The 20,689-nt window shown below is 48.0% G+C and overlaps 1 protein-coding gene across 2 annotated transcripts in view; it reads left to right on the top strand.

Moving 5' to 3' along the window:
• Positions 1–522: 522 nt before the first annotated feature.
• LOC122229688 (LIM domain containing preferred translocation partner in lipoma) overlaps positions 523–20,689 on the top strand; it is a 680,467-nt gene continuing 660,300 nt past the window's right edge. Inside the window, exon 1 of one of the 2 annotated variants that reach the window (XM_042955071.1) lies at positions 523–665. The gene's annotated coding sequence lies outside the window, so the exon portion shown is untranslated. Of the gene's footprint in view, positions 666–837; positions 859–20,689 lie in introns of those variants that run through there. The other variant, XM_042955069.1, reaches the window with a different exon arrangement.

The following is a 20,689-nucleotide window of genomic DNA, read 5'->3' as shown; positions in this document are numbered from 1 at the left end:
ATCCAGTAGGTTCTGAGTGTTGCTGGGAATCCAGGGCGAGGCTCAGGAAGAAGATCCGAGAAGGGGATTCCTTGGCAGGGTCGCTTTTGCTCAGGCTCAGCGCCTTGTATTGGCGCTTCCATTGTAGACACGGGTCCCCCCGTGTCTTCAGCAGCCCCTCCACTCAGCCGCTTCCTCCTTCTACGTCTGCTTCCTCTTCCTCCAGTGCAGGCAAAGCCTCCACACCTCCCTCTTTTCCTTCCTCCTTTGCAAGCTCCCCGCATCCCCGCGTCTCCTCCTCTTCCTCCCAGGAAGTAACATGCCCTCCGTGCGCCCACCTTCTGGCCTAGCCGCGGCCCCAGCGGGCGCCCCCTCCCCCGCCTGGCGAGCGCTGCGCGGCGGCCCGCGGGCACACGCTTTCCCATACCTTACATGGACAAATGCGTGCAGGCAAAGTCAGGAATTCAGGCCCCTGACGTCAGCCTCCAGCTCTCAGGGCACCGCACGGGAGCCCAAGGGGAGGGGGTGGGGACGGTGGGGAGGAAGGAGGGGGAAAGGCACCAACCAGCAGCAGCTCCAGCCCTGCCGAAGTTTCACTTTTTGTCTGTGGGTCCGCTCCCGGCCCCCGCGCGAGCTTTCCCGGGATAAGTAGCATTAGCAAGGAGGGGAGAGCCGGGCGCTGCAAGGTAAGGGCTGGCTGCACCGCCCGGGCGCTGGGCGCGGTGCGCGGTGCGCGGTGCGGGGCGCGGGGCCGGGCCTGTCCGGGGCCGGGGACAATGGGAGGGGGAGTGCCCGGGCACCTCCTCCTTCGCCTTTGCCTCCGCCTCCAGCCGCTGCCGCCGCTGCCGCCGCCGCTGCCCCGGCCGCCTCCTCCCCGAGGTATTGTTGCAAATCCTCCTTCCTTCCCCCCACCCTCCGCTCGCGGGCGCCTCGGGAACCCCCGGCCCTCCCCGGGCGCGAGCGCCTCCCGGGAGGCAGGCGCGCGGGGCGCAGGGCGCGGAGCGCGCGCCCAGCCCGGGCCGCAGGGCCCGCGGTGCGGAAGTGCCCGCCGCGGCGCAATCACGGGGTGCACGCATGGGGGAGGGGGACCCCGAGTTTTCGGGAAGCGTCGACCTGGGACTGGGCGGGGTTGGAGCCCTTCCCTGAGCGCCCCCTGCCCGGGCTTTTCTGGGCGTCTAGGGGGCGGGGCCACACCCAGTCGCTTGGAGCTTTCGCGGAATCTCAGTTGTCACGGTGGAAAGGGCCTAGGAACCCAGTCATTCTAGTCCCCCCATTTTACAGTCGGCGCATTTGAGGCCCGGAGACAAGGAGGGCCTCCCTGGAGTCACTCACTAGAGGCCGAGCCATAATCGACATAGATGGTTCCCTACTCCTGGTTCCTTTTCTGCAATCATTTCTCTAGCACTCACTGTGTGCCAAGCGCTGTGTTGGCTGGGTGTGTGGGGTCGGAGAGGCTGATGGGGCCCAGGCCCTGCCCTCAGGGAGCGCTCATTCACCCGAGGTGCCCAACCAGACCCAGGATAAAGTGCGGAGTGCCTGGAGAAAGGCATGAATAAAGTTTGATTTCTCTCTTTGGAGGGGCCGCGCTCGGTCAAGGCTTTGAAGGATAGGGTGTTTTCTGAAGCCAGCCAGAGACAGGAAGGCCATTTGCGCGGGATGGGCGGGTGGGGAGGGATGAAGACCCAAGAAGACTAAATAAATTGTGGAGAGAGGAGATGAAGCTGTAAATGTGGCTGTGTTGGGGGCGCGGGGTGCATGGAGCGGGGGTGGGAGGGGGGTGGGGGATGGGGGGGGGACATGAGAAGAGATAAGCACTGGAATTGTGCTTGAGTAGTCTACAGAGCAACGCCTTTGGGACTTGTGCTCCAGGAACTGAAAGGTCTCTCTGACTTCCCTTCTCTTCCCTTCCCAGGGATCTGCTGCCTTCCTGCCTCCAACACAAAATGCAAAAATTTAGGGTCCTCTCTGAGCTACTTTCCTAGTACCAGACTCACTTAACTTTGTTTCCAGTACCCTTTTCTAAATTGTTTGCCTCCCGAAGAAACTCATTCTCACTAAGGTGCTAGTGACTTAATTAACGGCTTACCATTCCCAGCAAATTGCATTTTAGGGAAGACTTTAAGTAGAAGGGGGAAAGTAGCTGAATGCCCCCACCTCCACCCCCATTCCTCACCCTCCCACTCTCTTACAGGCAGGAAAACCAACAGAGGCCCAGAGGAGGCGGGTGCTAGTTCTGGAGCCTACACTGAATAATGGTGGATGTTGGGGGGCCAGAACCCCAAACGGGGTTTTCTCCACTCCCAACCAGCCTTCCTTCTTCCAGGTGCCTGCCAGCACCAGGAGTCAATTACAGGGAAGAGCCTGATCTTGCATTGAATCTTTGGGAGGCAGTCCCCCGGCCACAACACGGGGCTTTTAGAGTCTGGAATGTAGACTCTAGATGAGAGATAAGTAGTTGGGGTTAGCTGTCTGAGTGGTTGAGGGCCTGGGCCCTTTGGGTCAGGCATTCTCCCAGGTAGTAGGTGGGCCTAGAGTTGGCTTTGGGAATAGGCCTAGGGAGCTGAGTTGCTGGGCTGGTTACTATGCTGGGAATGAGGAGGACCCTTTTTAGGGTGACCTATTCTTATGGAGAAGTCACGGTTCTAGGATAGTAGACAGTTCCAGGTAGTGGTTGGTGGAGAGGAGACTTCATTATGAAGCGAGCTGGGATCTGACTTGAAGTCCTCTTTTGAGGGTTTTGATCAGGCTAGGACATGATTGAGAAGGGAAGGAACTGGCATGGGACAGCGTCTTGCCCCCCCCCAGTTCCAGCCAGGGAGGCACTAATTTGGTCTAAGAGTGTTCTCAGTGGGTGTTCGTTCATTTACTGCGAGTATCTATTACGGGCCATTGGCAAATACGAGAAATTTGTAGCAGGTTTCTGTGTTTTACTGAGACAAATAAATTTTATTTCATCAACTCTAAAACACACTTTACATTTTAATGTCACTGAAATCGGGTTCTCTTTTAATCACAGATGTGTCATAGCTGAGCAGTTTTTCATTCTAAGTTGACAATGGTACATCTTACAGTTGATGGTTTAGATTTGATACAATTTGTTCATTACACCCTTTATGAATGTACAGGGCTCTGCACTTTATTAAACAGTTTCCCATTAGACATTCCATTTGGATATCAAAAAAATCTTTGGAGAATTGGGCCTGGTGACATCTTTCATCTGCATGTGAACCTTTGCCCAAGGTCACATGGCTAATTAGAGACATGCTCAAAATTACAGCCCTGAACTTTGACTCTTGGTGTGTTAATATGTGACTTTACTTCGCTGTGACCCTGGTGCCGATTAATTGGGAAGGGAGGAGAGTCAGACTGGATTTGATTTCAGAACTGTGGCTCAGGATGCTGCCATGATGATGGGTCTTTGGCCCAGACGGAAGATGCCTGGTGACAGGGTAAAAGCAAGGGATGGAGCACACAGCTATTTTTACACAGAAGGGAGAAGCGCAGTGCGTGAAGCACAGAATTTCTGGAGCCAGCCTCCACAGTGAACCAGGAACGGGTTGGCGCTGGGAGTACAAAGATGAGGGCACACAGTGCCTGCCGTTGAGGAGCGTGTGTGTGTGTGTGTGTGTGTGTGCGTGTGTGTGTGTGTGTGTGTGTGTAGGGGGGGTTGCTGTTACAGGGGGTATGTTCTGGCTACTCTGCACTGAGGAGGGTTGACTTCAGGGAAGCAACCACAGAAGGAGTAGTGTCTGAGGAGAATCTTTAGGGCTAAGCAGGAGTTGTGCCCTGGGGAAGAAGCTCTGGGCAGAGACAGGGCTGTGAGGCCTTTTGCAGTCCTAGGGAAGGTTTATGCCTCAGGCTGTGTTTTGAATGACCAGCGGGAAGGGGGCTGTGGGAAATGGAGATGTGAATTCGAATTTAATTTGCTACGTAGATTTAAGTTTATCTTGCAGGCTAAAGGGACATTACTTGCTTCTCTGGAAATTGACTTGAGAACGAGCCTGGGCAGGGGTTCCGGAACCCTCCTTGTCGCTGGGATTAGGTATCTGGGAGGTAATGCAGGAAGCACGGTGACACATTGAGTAACTGAGAGTGAACCTGAGACTTTGACCCTGGTCAGTAATAGGGAGTCTTAGCTCAGGGTGCGCCTCGGTGGGTGGGTGGGCGTGCACTGGTGGGGACTTTTCCTGGAATGTGGCGTTGGAAGGCTGCGCCTTGCTGGAAGAAACCCAGGTGAAGAAGGAGGGGTGAGGCTGTGCTGCCGGTGGGAAGCAGCTCTCTGGGTGGAAATCCGTGGGCTCGAAGGTGTGTGTGCAGCAGAGGTGAGGCGAGGAAGGAGGGAACGGACGTGTGTTGTGGGAGTCCGGTCCACTCTCCCTGGATGCGACGTGGGAATGGGCCGGTGCATTCCCGTGCGGGTCACAGAAATGAGAAAGAACACTGATGTGGCGTTCGCCCCTCCTCACTCTCTGGGAATAGGGTGGGTGGCAGGAGAGTTAATGGGATCCGTGCTTGTCAGCAGGGAAAGCGCAGGATTGAGGCTAGAAAACGTGGGTCTGCTTAGCATTCATAATAATAATAGTAATAATAATATAATAATCATTTTGATGGTTTTCTGAGTGCTTCTCATCTGCTTATGTAATTCTCCTATTGGTTGGTGAAGGGAAGCTTTATGATTATCCATCTCATTGTGCAGATGAGAAAATGAGTTTTTGGCCAAGTAAGGTCACGCAACTGCTAGTCCATGGCTAAGTGTCCAACCTTCGCCTGAGCTGTAGCTTCTTCACGCTTCTCTCCGGTGTCCACAGAATGAAAATCAATGGTGTTTTCCAGTGTTTTTCCTTGGCATTGAATTCAGTGCACATTCACGGGGCCCGGTGGGATCACAGTTGAAGGGCTATGTGGGTGACCAGGCTTCTCAATGCCACATTGGTGCTGCCCGGCCCCTTCTCTCATAAGATACTACCGTTCCCTCTACCTTTGGGTGTCTTCTCTCCCCAAACCTACCTGGCCAGAGACAGTAGAGCCTCTCCAGCAAACCATCCCCCATCATTATTCCCTCCTCAGCCCTCTGTCGCGATAAGGATTTGCTGTATTCCTGGAGAGAGGCGGTTGGGGAGATGGCAAAGTTGGGAAGCAAGGGAGGGTTTTGATTCCTGTTAGTACCCTGGATCTGTGTGTGGCTCCTTCAACAAGGCTGGGTGTCCTCTGGAGTTGAGTGGAATAGCTCCTGTTGGATCCTGCCCTTCCTTGGGTCATGCAGACCCCTTCCTGAAAGATGGCTTTCTGGCTCAGGACTCTGAGAGATCAACTTCAGTTCTTCCTGTGGCCCACCTGCCTCGGGTTTGTCGTTTGCATTTCGATGGCTCACAGATAAAGGTATTTTCAGGTAGAAAAGACAGAACCTAGAAATGGCACTCAACAAAGTCAGCAAGACCTTGGCTGGGCTGCCTGGGCGGCTCAGGCGGTTGGGTGTCCGACTTCAGCTCAGGTCATGATCTCACAGTTTGTGAGTTGAAGCCCTGCATCGGGCTCTGTGCCGACAGCTTCATATTCTGTGTCTCCCTCTCTTTCTGCCCCTCCCTTGCTCACACTCTGTCTCTCTCTCAAAAATAAATAAACATTAAAAAAAATTAAAAAAAAAGACTTTGGCCGTCTTATCTCCAAATCCCTCTGGTCTCTGGTGCTTTGAAGATGTTCAGTCCTGTTTGTTAAATGAATGAACGACATTTACTGACATGATATAGGCACTGGTCACCACCTGGCTTTATATGCTTGCTAGTCTTTGTTTCCCCTCCACTGTAAAAGAAACTTCACGAGGATCGCAAGGATGCCTGCTTTGTTAATGGCCATATTCCCAGGCCCAGAAGAGTGCCTGGCACATGGCAGATGCTTTGGAAATACTGGTTAGATGAAGAAAGGGATTGACTTGGTTCGCTGCAACCACACGAGAGCAGTGATGGGGGAGAGGGACTCTTACTGACCCAGAAGCTTGGGTCCGTGGAGTCCCAGGATCGGATTGAGAACCAGCTATGCTACGGCTGCCACAGTCCCACTGCCAGGGTGAAGACCAGGGTCTGGGAATGGAGAGGGGAGTCTCTCAATGCGCCATCCTGAGGGTGAGTGCAATTGTAGCTGTTCTCTTGCTTTCCCTCCCACAACCAGGTCATTGCATTGTTCTGGAACATTCTTCTGTTTTCTCAGTCTGTGCCTTTGCCTGACCGTGGTCTCTGCCTGTTGTAAACCCATGACCCTTTAAGTTCAAGGCCAAACCCCACCTTGTGCCATGATGCCATTCCCTGACTCTTTGTCCCCTTCTCCCCCACCTATATGTGTGATCACATTCACCCCAATCTTTGTATTCAGTGCAGCTCAGGTGAGTGATTAACATATGCCCCACGGAAATGCTGGATACTGGCTGACAAAGACCACCGAGGCTGTGTCCCTACGGATCTTTATTCCAGTATAGGAGAGAGACTAAAATAGAGCATGGTGAGGCCCTACTAGAAGGATGAACAAAGGGCTGATGGGAGCACTAGGAAGGGAGTGACCCACCACCTGGAAGAATAGGCACATGCTCAGAGAAGAAGACATCGGGTTGGGTTTTGAAGAGTGAGTAGGAGTTCCTATGGTGGACAGGGATGGAAGAGTTTTCCACACAGAGAGACCTCGATGTGCAGTCCTGAGGCTTTAAAAGTGTTTGGTAAATGGAAAGGTGTGTTTGGAGATCGCCGTGAATGATGGGGCTGGCCCTGGAGGGTTAGATGGGAAAGGGCTGGCAGGAGGAACAAGGATGACGGCAGTTTTGGGGAGCGGGAGGGCTTTTGTTACGTCTTGAGCAAAGAAGGCTGTTGGTGGATCTGTATTTCAGAGAGCTCTAGTGGCAGAGTGGCCCAGAGGCAGGGAGCCCCTTTAGGAGGCTGCTGATGTGTCCCAGGGTGGGTGATAGCGGGCCTGTACCAGCCCAGCAGAGAAGAGGGGGAGAACGGATTCCAGGAGCTGTTTGCTGTCAGAATCATAACAGGTAGCTTAGTGCCTCCTCTTGTCCTAATTATTTGCCAGCTTATCAGCCTTGGCTGGAAAAAAAAAACTTTCATGTGAGCCAGGCTTGGAGGCAGTAGAAGCTGCGAGCTGGCAACCAGTTCCTGCCTTAGAAGTGTGGGCTGGGCCTCGGTGGCCAGAGCAACCCGATCCCTCGTTGTCCAGGTGAGGAAACCGAGGCCCTGGGAAAGGGACACAGGGCTTGGTCACATCCTTGTCAGGTGAGCCTGAGTCGGACATCGGCCCATACTCCCAGGCCAGACCTCTTTCAAAGGTGGTTTTGATTCTTTTTCTGCGGAGCCTGGCCTGACACATGCCTTCTCTGCTCCCCACTGTCCCCGCCCACCCCCCATAACTCTGCTTTAGAAAATTCTAGAGGGGGTACAGCTTGGAGATCACTGTTACTGGGCTTGAACCTTATGCTTTACACTGTGAAACTGATCACGATGGCTGTTTGAGTGTGTGTGTGTTGGGGATTGATTTCTTTTACTGCCATGTATGCCCTTCCCTTTTTTGCAAGAACCAAGGTTCTGACTCCATGGTAACTTCAAGTTTCCTTGCTTGTGACAACCCTCAGCCCCAACCCTACCCGTCCCCTTTCATTTTTACATATTTTTGCTTGCATAAAGGTTTTCACGCTGCCGGTATGAGATCCATTACAGGGTAGATCCTCCTACCCATCGCAGCCCATCTCAGAGAACCCATGGTCTTCCTAGCACTTTTTATGTGGAGGATGCATTTTACTATCATTTTTATTATTTAGCTCCCAATTGCAATCTAAGAGATGGGTCAGCGGAATTAGTCTTGTCTTGCAGAGTGTGGGCAAGAATTCAGGCGTGGAGAGCCTTCCCATGGGGTGCTCGGCTTTACATGGCAGAATAAGAATCCCACCTCCCAAGCTCCTGTCCTGCTCCTTAACTGTTGGGAAGCGTGAGAAATTGACAGGAACGTCCTTAGCAGGCCTTATGCACAGGCAGGAAACTATCAGTATTACTTCACCGTGTGGTAATTAATTAGCATTCGCTGCCTGTGTCTGACTTTGGAAGCCAACTGACAATCAGGTTGGAGACCCCAAACTCTGAGGGTCTGGGCTTTGCCATGCTATCATTTTCACAGTACCATCACCAAAGGATTTTGGTGTATGGAAAGCATACACCTCTGTTTGAGCCACCCACTAGCGCTGTGATCTTTTTTTTTTTTTTTTACAGTTTTATTTATTTATTTATTTATTTATTTATTTATTTATTTATTTGAGACACAGAGGGAGAGAGTGGGGCAGGGACAGAGAGAGAGGGAGAAGGAATCCCAAGCAGGCTCCGTGCCATGAGTGCAGAGCTTGATGAGGGACTCCAGCTCATGAACGAGGAGATTGTGCCCTGAGTCCAAACCAAGAGTTGGGTGCTCAACCCGCTGAGCCACCCAGGCGCCCCTAGCCCTGTGATCTTAAGTAAGTTCTGGAACATCTCTGAGCCTCAGTTACCTTCAAACAGAGATCTTACATCACAGTGCATTTGTGAGAACCGGAGGAGCTCCCTTCCCAGCGCTTACTGTATTGCAGTGTGGCCATGTAGCGTGCCCGTGTGGCAATTTCTGGTGCCCAGCATGGTGTGTAGCAGACGGTGGTGGTACTTTACCCTACTGGCGATGGACATCATGGGATTTAGACCCAGACAGTGCCAAGTTCCAATCCTAGCTGTACCGCTTAATGGAGACTGCCCCCTGGGGTGGTCACAGGCGTGAGTTGGCAGGTCCCTCATTTTTTGACTTCTTAGTGACCAGGGCGTCGCTGTTGAGAACAGCGCGCCCTGCAGAGTGAACCGTGTGCCACGGGCATCCATGATACTTCCGTGCTGTCAGAATGGCTTTTGACCAGTGAATGGCCGTGCGGTGTCCCTTCTTCCATTGCAACCATCCCACTCTTCACGGGATTTGTGCCTTTCAGCCCTGCGGGGTTTGCTTCTATTGCAGTAATTGCTTGGGTCACGGCCTCACATCAAAGCCCCCTGTGGTTACAATGGAAAACTGGTGTGGAGGGACGGGGCCACTCCTCCCTCTGGAGCTTGTGTGGGAACCTTTCATGGGGCAGGTCAGCAAGAGGATCAGGACAGGGTGGGGTTATTTCACTGACCTTCAAGAATTGTGTCTTGGCCTTGTTCCACCGCCCAGCATGGGCCCTTTTCCTGCCATCGCCACTGTGAGCATTCCTCAGTCGCTCAGGCCATTCTCCAGCAGATCAGCTGCCCCATTGAAAGACTCGGGGAGGTGGAAGTGACCCCCTTAGGAGAAGATGGCTATGGACATATGGTGAATGTTTTGGCATCTTTAGAAGACCACTTTGTGGATATGAAGGGATCCCTGTCCTTAACGCTAGCCTCAGTTTTCTGGTGGAGAAATGTAGCCGTAGCAATAGTATTTAGCTAACAGGCAGAGGGACCGTCCTCCTTGGGCTGTCCTGGCTTCTGTCTGGGTCCTAGCATAGAATTGACAATGACCCCTTTTCACTCCCAAAGGTGTTCTGATTGGGAGGATAGGTTGTCTGGTTGCCGCACCTGTAGATGAGTGTGGAGGGAGCTAGGGCAAGGAGTGAGCTGAGACTAGGTCTATCGTGTTGCCTTAGCAAACACCCGCCGTTTTTGCTAGAGGAGACGCTACGTGCTCGAGCAATGTTGGTTCCATGAACTACTTCTGTAAGGTGAAGTTTGGGGATGCCTGAAGGTGACGTCACGATTGCAGGCACACAGGGTTTATCAGGGTTGATACAAACACGTTAATGCTTGTCAGAGGGTAGGAAGGGGCCGCCACAAGAGCCATTACCGTAGAGGACTGACGTGCGCGCGCACTGGCACGTGTGGGACTTTGGTGGAAGGGCTGGGTCTTAGGTTAGACGTTGAAGGACGTGAAAGCTTCGTCCAAGATGCAACAGGGCAGCTAAAATGGCTCTGGCTAGTAAATCTGAAGCAACAAGATGGATCCTCTGTCCCCGTGTATACTCTAGCTGGGTTTTTGAATCATTTATTTTCCATTCATTGGCCCATCTTGATAATGATCTCTGACTATAACCGTGGAAGCCCCAGTGCGGCACTAAATTCTGTTCCAAGAAGTCACTAGAGTAACCCTTGCATATTCTTCCGAATGAATTTCCACAGAAGATGGTTCTTGTGAAGTTCCTGGGAAGAAAATCAAAACTTAGTTGGCGCCTGGAGCTTCTGCCTTGTTTGGTAGGAGAACAAGTCATTTGCAAGAGCTGCAGCAGGGAGTTGCCACCAACAGGGCAGGGTGTGTGTGCTCTGACTCGTGGGAAAGTCAAACTGCAGTGACCTGGAGGGTGAGTGGCACCTTTTCTTAGAATGAGGTGAAAGGCAGGTCAGCTTTTCAGATGTCTGGTCATTTCCAATCTGGAAACTTCTTGGCCACAGACTAGCAGCTTCACTTGGAGACTATTAGGGTTCCACTGTTGATAGTGGACCAGGACCCTAAAGATACATTTATTTGCCTGTCGATCTGATGCACTGGTGTCCTTGCTCACTCATTGTGCCAGATGTACCTGTGAATGAATGAGTGACATTCTCGTCTGGGTTTTGGGGATGCAAACTGTGTACAAGAAAGTACCTGGTGGCTCTGATTGGGTGGTGACTAACTCGAGGGCCCTGGGGGAAACTTCATAGATGAAGAGACCATCATTTAAATAGGCTTTGAAGGATGAGTGGGAATTTGGTAGGCAGGAGGAACACAGGGTAGTTAAGCAAGGGAAATAACACGGCAGAGACACAGACGTGAGAAAATGTACCACACCTTGGAGAAGTGGAGTCATGGGGGATAGACTGCATAGTACAGAGGCCATGGAAATGAGGGTGAAAAGCTAGGGTGGGGCTGAGATTGAGAAAGGGCTTGATTGCTGAGGAGTTGAGTCTGCACTATGGAAGGAGCATCAAGTAGGGTGAACTGTGCTTCAGGAAAAAAGTGGTATGCTGGATGGGGAGGGAGCGTACTCGAGATGGCAACATGTGCTGCAATAGCCCAGGCAGAAGACAAAGGGAAGCTGAATTAGGGTTGATGCCATGGACGTGGTGGATGTTTCACAGGTAAAATAGAGGTCACCCCATCTTCTTGTTTCAATAAAAGGAAACTCAGACCCTGAGCAGATGATACATGCAAAGTCCCCAGCCCTGGTTGCAGCATAACCTCCAGGTGATCCCATCCAATGCCCAGTGTCTGTAGAAGGGTGACGGAGTGCAGGGCTGTTGAGATAGCTCTTTGTCAAGGGGAAGATCTCTGTCCCTTTTTATCTTTTAAGAATTCCATGGAATCTCTTGATTCTGAATGGAATTGGTTCTTCCTAGGGTTATTAAATCTCTAATCACTGGAGATGTTCAAGCAGTGGCTGATGGGAATGTTGGTGAAAACGCAGGTATCGATGGAAGACTTGATATAGAAATGTCTTTGAGGCCTGCCCAATCTGACTTTTTCCCTTCCTTCGAAAAGATATTTGTAACAATCTTACCTGGAGGTCCTCTGTCCATTTGGCTTCTCAGGATCCTCTTAGCTAAACTGGATAAATGGCAGAAGAAGTTAAAAATGGATGATCGAGCACTAAGAATGGTGGGCTATTTTTCACACAGAGTGTCGAGGGAGTGGCCATTTTGGTGCCAATAAGTTAACACACACTCAAGTGAGCTCTTTGTGGCCTAGACTGGCCTGCATGATCCTGATCAAAATGGAATATGGTTGTGCCTTTCTACTAGTCGTCATTTTTATAGTGCTTTGCAGTTAATCATGTGTTTTCCTATGAATTACAGATAAATCCCCTCAACAGTGCTGTGAGTAGTTATTACTGTCCAGGTTTTACTGATCAGGAACGTGAGGTGAGAGATTACATGACCTTCCTAGGGCCCACGCTAGTCGGATGGTGAGCCAGGACTTCGACTTGAGTTTTCTGTTAGCACAATTTTGGATTCCTCCTGCTCCCAGCCTGTGCCGATCCCTGGGACAATCTGTGGCTTTGTTTATATTCGTATCCATTGTGGATCCTGATGTGTGGCAAGAATTTAGTAAGTGTTTGTCAAATGACCATATGAACAAATTAATTCTATAAACAAATAAATGAGAACTTGAGTTGTAAGAATATGTTTACTAGTGAAAAAACCAAATGCATCTCATGTAAACCATTAATCTGTTATCAAAAGACAAAAAAAAACTCTTTTAGAATGTATTTACTCAACTACATTAAACACACACACACACACACACACACACACACACACACACCAAAAAACCTCCCACCAAAACATTTTGTACCTCAAAACCACTCTCTTATTTCTTATGAGACCATAACCCTCATCTTAACCCCGCTCCCAAAGTGCGTGTCTACTTTTTTCTATGTGTACAAAATTTCCACTTAATATTATTACGGAAGTCTTACTTTTTTTTTGGCCTGGAATTTATATATATCTTTTACATAACTAAAACTTTGTTAAAATCAATAAATCCTGCTTTAAACATTACCTATGTGGACAGTAGGATAGTTTTCAATTTGAAAAAAAGTTAAATGCAATTCAATATGTTAACAAATGCAGTGTAAACATTAGTGGGCAAATACCTCTTACTTCCTTCTTTAAATTTTTTTTTAAAGTTTATTTTTGAGAGAGAGAGAGAGAGAGAGAGACAGTGTGAGTGGCGGAGGGGCAGAGAGGGAGGGAGACATGGAATCCGAAGCAGGCTCCAGGCTCCGAGCTGTCAGCACAGAGCCGGATGTGGGGTTTGAACCCACAAACTGAGAGGTTATGACCTGAGCAGAAGTTGGATGCTTAACCGCCTGAGCCACACAGGCACCCTGCTTTTACTTCTTTCTACCGTATTATTTAATAAAGACAACTATTTTCTGTGGCACTTCCACTTACCCCTTACAGTGGTTGCTATTCTGTCCCTTGCATTATGTGTTTATGTGAATTTATTTCTTATCTCCTCCTGGATGCAGTAGAAAAGGCAAGGATGATTGGAGACAGGTTCAAATCACGGTGGTGCCATCCGTTAGCGATTGCGACCTTGTATTGGTTCGTTAGCCTCTTCTTTGAAAGGGGATAATAGTGCCTTCCACGTAATGTGGCTGAGAAAGGAATTCTGTGGTCAGTGGATTAAAGCACCAACGCCTGCCATGTGCTGCTGGAGAATGTTCTCTCTGTCCTCTTTCTCCCTGACAACCCACCAGATGATAAGACAACCATGATCTTTTCCCTGCATTTCCCTGTAGAGCATGACCCATAGCAGGTAGACCCTAAGCAAATGTTTATGGGCTGGCTGAACAAGTTTAGGTTCTTTCGAAGGAGAATTACCGACACAAAATACTGAATATCTCTAATACTTTTCATACCAGTTGCCATTCAGCCTCCAGCAGAGTCATTAGCAGTGTGTGAGTCTGCTTGTTTTTCTAGATCTTCACTTGGATTTAATTTTATAACATGTATTTGTCTTTGCTAAATTAATATGTAAGAAATGGTGTTTCATTATTGTGTTAGTTTGCATTCCTTTAATTACTGAAGAGATTTCTCGCGTGGTAGTTTAGAGTATGTGTTTTCCCCTTGTGTGCATTGTCAAATAGCAATATTTAAGTGGGTTGGAGAAGCTTGGTATGAAGGGCTAAAAATGTTTAATTTTTTTTTTTTTTTAATTACATAAGCTCCATGCTCAACGTGGGCTTGAACTCACGATCCTGAAGTCAAGAGTTGCATGTTCACTGCCTGAGCCAGCCAGGCACCCCACCCAATGTTTAATGTTTTGAGTTGCCTACTCTTTATGTATTCCTTCCTTCCTTCCTTCCTTCCTTCCTTCCTTCCTTCCTTCCTTCCTTCCTTCCTTCCTTCCTTCCTTCCCTCCTTCAGTGCTTATTTAGCACCTACCCCATGCCAGGCTCTGTTCAGGGACTACACATACTACCAAAAAATGAGTAAATGAGTGAAGTCAGTAGTCTCCAACGCAACCTCCTCGTTTAACATGAGTGGTTGCCAAGGCCTCAGGAGAGTGAGGTTAATTGCCCAGCGCCGCTGGTGCGTTTAGTAGTGGACCCAACCATTTATTTTAACTATGATTTCTCATGCTTTATATCAGTAGCCCTTTAAGCTGTGGAAACAACCTGGAAATTTCAGAATTGTGACAACTAAGCAATCTCCAAACTCTACGCTGAGAATGCAGAGATCTGATTTTTGGTTTAGCAAATATAATCACTTGACTCTTCAATTTATATACGGAAACTCGGTCCTAGACTTCTCTGCCTCTTACATTTATGTTAATTCTTCTAAATTCTTGGCTTTTTTTTTTTTTTTTTGAGTCTGTTTGTTTATTTTGAGAGGGGGAGAGAGAGAGAGAGGTGGAGAGAGGATGCCAAGCAGACTCTGCACTGTCAGCGCAGAGCCCAAGTGGGGCTGGATCTCACGAACCATGAGCTCATGACCTGAGCTCAAATCAAGAGCCCGATGCTCAACCACCGGAGCCACCTAGGCGTCCCACATTAACGTTCATTCTTAAATGGATAAACTTAATCATTAAAAAAAAATTAACATGTGTTCATTTTTGAGAGACAAAGTGTGAGTGGGGGAGGGACAGAGAGATGGAGAGAGAGAGATAGGGGGACACAGACTCCGAAGCAAGCTCCGGGCTCTGAGCTGTCAGCACAGAGTCCGATGCGGGGCTCAAACCCACAAACCATGAGAGATCATGACCTGAGCTGAGGTCAGATGCTTAGCTGATTGAGCCACCCAGGCACCCTGAATTAACTAAATTATTAAAGCAGGACTAGAAAACAAAACAACCCCAATCCATGTAGTTTGGACCAGATGTAAACCTTTTTGGACATGTTTTTGGTAAATGGAAACAACAGATGACATTTCTCTATCAAATAAAATAGTCAATTTAGATTTAATAAGGCAGTTATCTTCAGGTAATAAAAATTCAACTAACTTGCCATAACTATCTTGTTTAAAGTCAATTAAGAGCCTCATAGTCTTTACTTGCTGGGTAAAATTTAATAGAACTTCAGTTAAGCATTTATTGCTTATTTGATTCAAAATGAAGTTAATCACCACAGTTGGTAGCAACCACTGAGTATTTAATTAACATTCAGCAAACTATCTTATTAAGTCTAAATTAGATACAGACAGGTCTTGTTTATCCCCATCAGTCTGCAAACATCATTTCCCCACCTCCCACCCTAAAGGGCCTTTGGTTTTCCCTTGGCTTTCCTTTTCTGATTTGTCATCTTCCTTTTTCTTCTGGTAGATACCCGACTTGGGCAAAGGAGGAGGGAAAGAAGTAGGAATCCGTCGTGTCAGGAGAACTCTGGCTTAGGGCACAGCTGAGCGGCTTCTGTTCCATTCTGTTCTGTTCCATTCTTCAAGAATCACTGAGCACCTTCTTTGTGCAAGACCTTCTTTTAAAGCACCTTCGCGTAAGACATTCTTTTACACACTTTGGACGATCTAGAGGAAGTTATGTGGACATAGTTGGCTTTATTTTCTCCTCTTAGAAATGAGATGGTTGGGTTTAACAGATTCATCGAACACATATTTATTGGCCTACAGTTCGTAAAGCACTTTGCTGTGTGTCATGATGATTTGCAAAAGGTCCTTGCTGTGAAAGAAGACACACGGTCTCTTAGGACAGGTGCGGTGGAATAAATATTGGGCAAGATGATGGTGCCCCTCAGAATGCTGCGATTCTGCAAGGTTCTGTTTCCCAAAGCGTTAAGACTGGGCTATGAGAAAAAGGTTCCATAGCCAAGTAAGTCTGGTAAAGTCCAAGGTAAACAAAATTAAATGGATATCTTTACCATGGGACTCTCTGAACCTTTAGTAACCTAATGCACACTGTGACCTCCCAAGAGGTTTGTTTCTCAAAGTTATTTGATCAGAGAGTCCCTGTATCACCACCCTCCTCCTTTTTTTTTTTTTTTTTGAATTTTTAAAAATTGTCCCCGTAGGGCATTTCTTAGGCTTAGTGTTCCAGTGTGTTTTGGGGAATGCTGCTGTGAGCCATGGGATCCTGTCCATAACATCTGAGCCTCGAGGGGTAGTCAGGCACGCACCCTAGTCACTGACACAGGGTTGGAAGATCTGTGCATGAAAGGTGTCTGACACGGGGTGATTTCAGACATAGGGATTTGTGGCTGGGGTTGAGGGTGTGAAATCAGAGCAGAAGGGCTGGGCTTGTGAAGGAGGGGCGGTTGTGTAAGCATAGGGGCCTGGAGGATGGTCAGTAGTCATCGGGAACAGGACAACTGTGAAATTCGGACATGACTGGTTTGGTTGAGACACCCTAACCCACGGACACAGCTTAGAGCAATTTTCATTCTAGCCTCTATCTGGAGAGGTAAGAGGCAGCGGCGTTTTTGGTGCAGAACTCTGCTTGAGGCCTTGTTCCAACTGAGTGTCTGCCCATCTGCAGAAGCCATCACTTCTGTAAAGCATTCTGACTCTGTCTGGGGCAGAGCCCCTGTCTGAATCACAGTCTGTCTTAGGAGCGAGTCAGGGCTCTTTCATGGGTGGCTTCATTCTAGCAGGTCTGATTTCCAATTGCCCCATCAGATCCCCCTTCCTCCGCCTTCCCTTTCTCTCCAGCTTCCCTCATTCTGATGAATCACCTGTCTTCATTTTTCATTCTTACCCTTTTGTGTCATCATTTTCATCTAAGGCAGCCTGCTTTTTTATATTCTTCCTGAAAAGTCATCTGTTTCATTTAAAATGATGCTACCAGTTTTCTCGTCTCTGGTAGCAACCAGCAGATGGGACGCGTCAGATAAAGTGGAGGATGATCTACCAGACTGGTCCGCCGCATGATGGAGCTTTGGCCTCAGGCTGTGCTCTTTCACTACCCACCTTGTTATCCGTCTCTATATGGAGAGGAGCACAGGGCAAGGAATGGGGAGATCCGGGTTGTGTTTCTGATTCCACTTTGAGCACAAGTTTCCCCTGTCTGAGCCTCAGTTTATCCGTCAATGAAATGTTAGACTCCGGGCCCTTTCAACAGAAAAATGTTGAGTGTTAACAGTGGTTGAGTCAATGCAAGGTGAAGTCAACCTGGATTATTTGATCAGACATATCTTTGTGCCTGGCAACACAAGGAAGTGTGTAATGAGCATAGCTTCATGGCCATACATGGTAGACATTCACTGAGCATTGCTTCTTCTATACCCTGTCTCCTTCTAGACTCATTTTCTTTATATTGTCTGTTGCTTTTTTACTCATTTCTCTTTTCTCTTCTGCCACTCAGCCTTATCTCTTCTTTGCCTACACTCCCTCTGCTGTGTTTTCCTCCCATTCCCTAGTTGGATGGCTCCCTCTCTCCCCATCTCTTCAGTATTCCTTTTTCCCTTCCGGCTCTGTCCATGGAGGTGTCCACTCCAGAACTTTCTAAAGACAGATGGTGACATTGGCAGGACAGATTGGGGAATGGTGGTCCTGGCCAGCTGCAAAATCTTTCCAGGAGATTGTTTGGTCTTTAGAATCATTTCTTTGTTTAATACATATTATACTTCAATGAATGAGATTAAGTCTTGCCCTCAAGGAGCCCACTGTGGTGGTGAGAAGCTGTCTGACTTTTCTTTGACACTTGTGGGAAACCAAAGCCAGTGAGGGACATTATAAATCGGGAAGGAGGTTTTTGTTTGTTTGTTTGTTTGTTTGTTTGTTTGTTTTGGGTGTGTGTGTGGGGGGGTTGTTGTTGTTGTTTTTGTTGTTTCTAGAATGGGGTAATGCACTCCTGGGTTTTCAGCATGGATTCTTGAGAACCTAGGAAAACTAGTTACCTGGAAAGCTTAAGCTTATTCTGACTATCTTAAAAAAGGCAGCTTGCATGTTTGGTTTAGCCATCTACCTGGACAGACACTCCAGGGATGAAAAGGTTGCCTGGCAAGTGGTTGCAGATCATTTAGAATGATGTGTCAAGAGAGCACAGGACATAGCAGAGCAGTCATTCACATGTAGAGAGGCCATTGGTAATGGCGGTGAGGTTTGGTCCCACTACAGGAAAGACTTTCAAAAGGTAGGAATTTACCTTGAGAGTTCTTTCGCTTCCTCTTTGTATTAAACATGACACTCACCTTTTAGTCTTTGTGATTAGTCTTTGGATTTTCCCAGTTATATATGCCTACTTGAAAAATCCAGAAGCATTTGGAAAGCTTTGATCTGGGTAGTGTTTGAGAGCATGGGCTCTGGAGCTAGACCGTATCCTGGCTCTACTTTTAGAGCCAGGCTCTGTCATTTATACCCTGACTTGTTACTTAATCTCTTTAGCCCTCTGTTGCCACATCCATAAAATGGGAATGACAGAATTACCTATCTCCTTGTGAGGATTGAATGAGTTGGTATATATCAAGCCCTTAAAATAGAGCTTGACACATACTAAGCACCCATTAAATATTATCTACTGTTTTTATGTGTTATTTTTTATAGTCAGAAGGTTGTGATTTGGAAAATATATTAGAGATGAGTGGATTTTTGGGTCACCTTTTATTTTAAGATTTTATTTTTAAGTAATCTCTACACCCAATGTGGGGCTTGAACTTACAACCCTGACATCAAGAGTTAATTGCTCTTCCAGCTGAGCCAGCCAGGTGCCCCCGGGTCATTGTTTTAAATACACTTTTAGTTTTGGAATAGTTTCTTAAGTATATGGAAAAGTTGTGAAGATTGTACAGAGAATTTTCATATACCCCTTGCCCAGTTTCTCTCATTTTTGGCATATCGTATCACCATGGGACATTTGTTAAAACTAAGAAACTGATATTGGTACGTTGCTAATTAACTCAACTCCAGACTCTGGTTGTATGTTACCAGTTTTCCCATTAACGTCCTCGATCTTCTTCAGGATGCAGTTCAGGATAGCACATTGCATTTGGTTGTCATATCTCCCTAGCCTAGAGTGGCTTTAAAGCTTATATCTTTTTTTTTAAGTTTATTTATTTATTCTGCATGAGAGAGAGAGAAAGAGAGAGAGAGCAAGCAAGCAGGGGAGGGGCAGAGAGAGAGGGGGAGAGACAATCCCAAGTAGGCTCTGTGCTGTTAGCACAGAGACTGATGGAGGGCTCGATCCCATGAACTGTGAGATCACGACCTGAGTGGGCAAAGCGGGAAACCTAGAGAAGGTCAAAAGAGGATCATGGAAATGCCCTGATCCTGTCCTTATCGTTCAATGGAGGAATGAGCAACAGTCAAGGACTTCTTATCTGTAAAGTGGGTGCAGTGGTCAGTGATAACCTCACGGATACTTAATGCTCACAAAGTACCACAGTTTTTTCCTGGTGAAAACTAAGCAAGCCAAGGTGCTTACTTACAGTAACCTGAAACACAATAGGTTCTCAATAAATGCTTGAGAAAAGAAGCCTTGAAAATGAGGAAACTTTCTCCTTAGAACGAACTTCAAGAAGATGGGGACGAATCGTGGCAAAACAAAGAACAGTCATTCATAAGGAAATCCGTGATACTCAGGAATGGAACCAGTGTTTGAGTTTCTGATAAGCAGGATATACTGTCTGTTTTTATTCTTGGAGGCTTTTATCATACAATACTACATTATGTTGCAGTCTGACTTTCACACAAATTGGATCCCAAAACTTACAGGAATTAAAAATACAAACTCGTGGGCAGTATGTGTTTTATAAATTACAGAAAACAGTAGTGTAAAGACATGCATAGTGAGTACAGTTAAGTCTGCAGCAGGCACCGATACCCAGGAGGAAGACGTGGCTGAGGCTGCCGAGAAGGCACGGGAGCCGGGAAGCCGGATGAGGAGAGCAGGTGCACGGTGCGGTGTTCAGCGCCAGGAGAGATGGAGGGAGGCCATCTTCTGCGGGGAGGCTGGATGAGGAAGCCGGGGCAGCAGAGGCAGTTTAAGAATCCTGGAGAGGTAAACCCTCTGTATATCCCTAAGACATTTCTTTTCTTTTCTTTTCTTTTTTTTTAATTTTAAGGACCTTATTTTTGAAGATTGGTTTTGGGTTCACAGCAAAATTGAGAGGGAGGTACAGAGATTCCTCATATCCCTCCTTCCCCATACACACGCATAGTCCCCCCAACCCCCGTTATCAGCAGCCCCCACCAGCGTGGTCCCGGTGTGGCAGTTGAGGAACCTGCATTGACACATGGTTATCACCCAAGGTCCGTACTTTACATTACGGTTCACTCTTGATGTAGTACATTCTGCGGGTTTTGGATGGATGTATGATGACATGTGTCCACCCTTGTATCATACAGAGTATTTTGCTGCCCTAAACATCCTCTGTCATCTGCCTGTTCTTCCCTACCACCCACCCCAGCACCTGGAAACGGCTGATCTTTGTACCATCTCCATGTATCCATGTATGGTCTTGTTGAATGGGGCCAACTGACTTTAGGAACCGAACCTCCTTTGCTTTTTCTCGTTCTGGCCTTTGTCACAGCATTTCCTCAGCCTATATTGCTGTTCCTTGCCCTCGTCACCTGTTGGAACTGATCGTCAAGGTCTGGCACCTCCGCCATGAAGCAGGCCTTGCTTTCCGCCCTTTGCCCCTAAGCAGGAAACAATCACTTCCTCTCGACAATTCATTCCTGTCTGGAATCTGGCAGACATATAGCAAACACTCGTTGAATGGACGGACGGATGCACAGATGGACGGATGGGCGGGTTTGCTATCACTCACAGTATG

The sequence above is a fragment of the Panthera leo genome, chromosome C2 (genome assembly GCF_018350215.1).
Source record: "Panthera leo isolate Ple1 chromosome C2, P.leo_Ple1_pat1.1, whole genome shotgun sequence".
NCBI lineage: Eukaryota > Metazoa > Chordata > Mammalia > Carnivora > Felidae > Panthera > Panthera leo.
The sequence above is the reverse complement of the archived record's forward strand: the minus strand, read 5'-3'. Positions and strand labels throughout refer to the sequence as shown.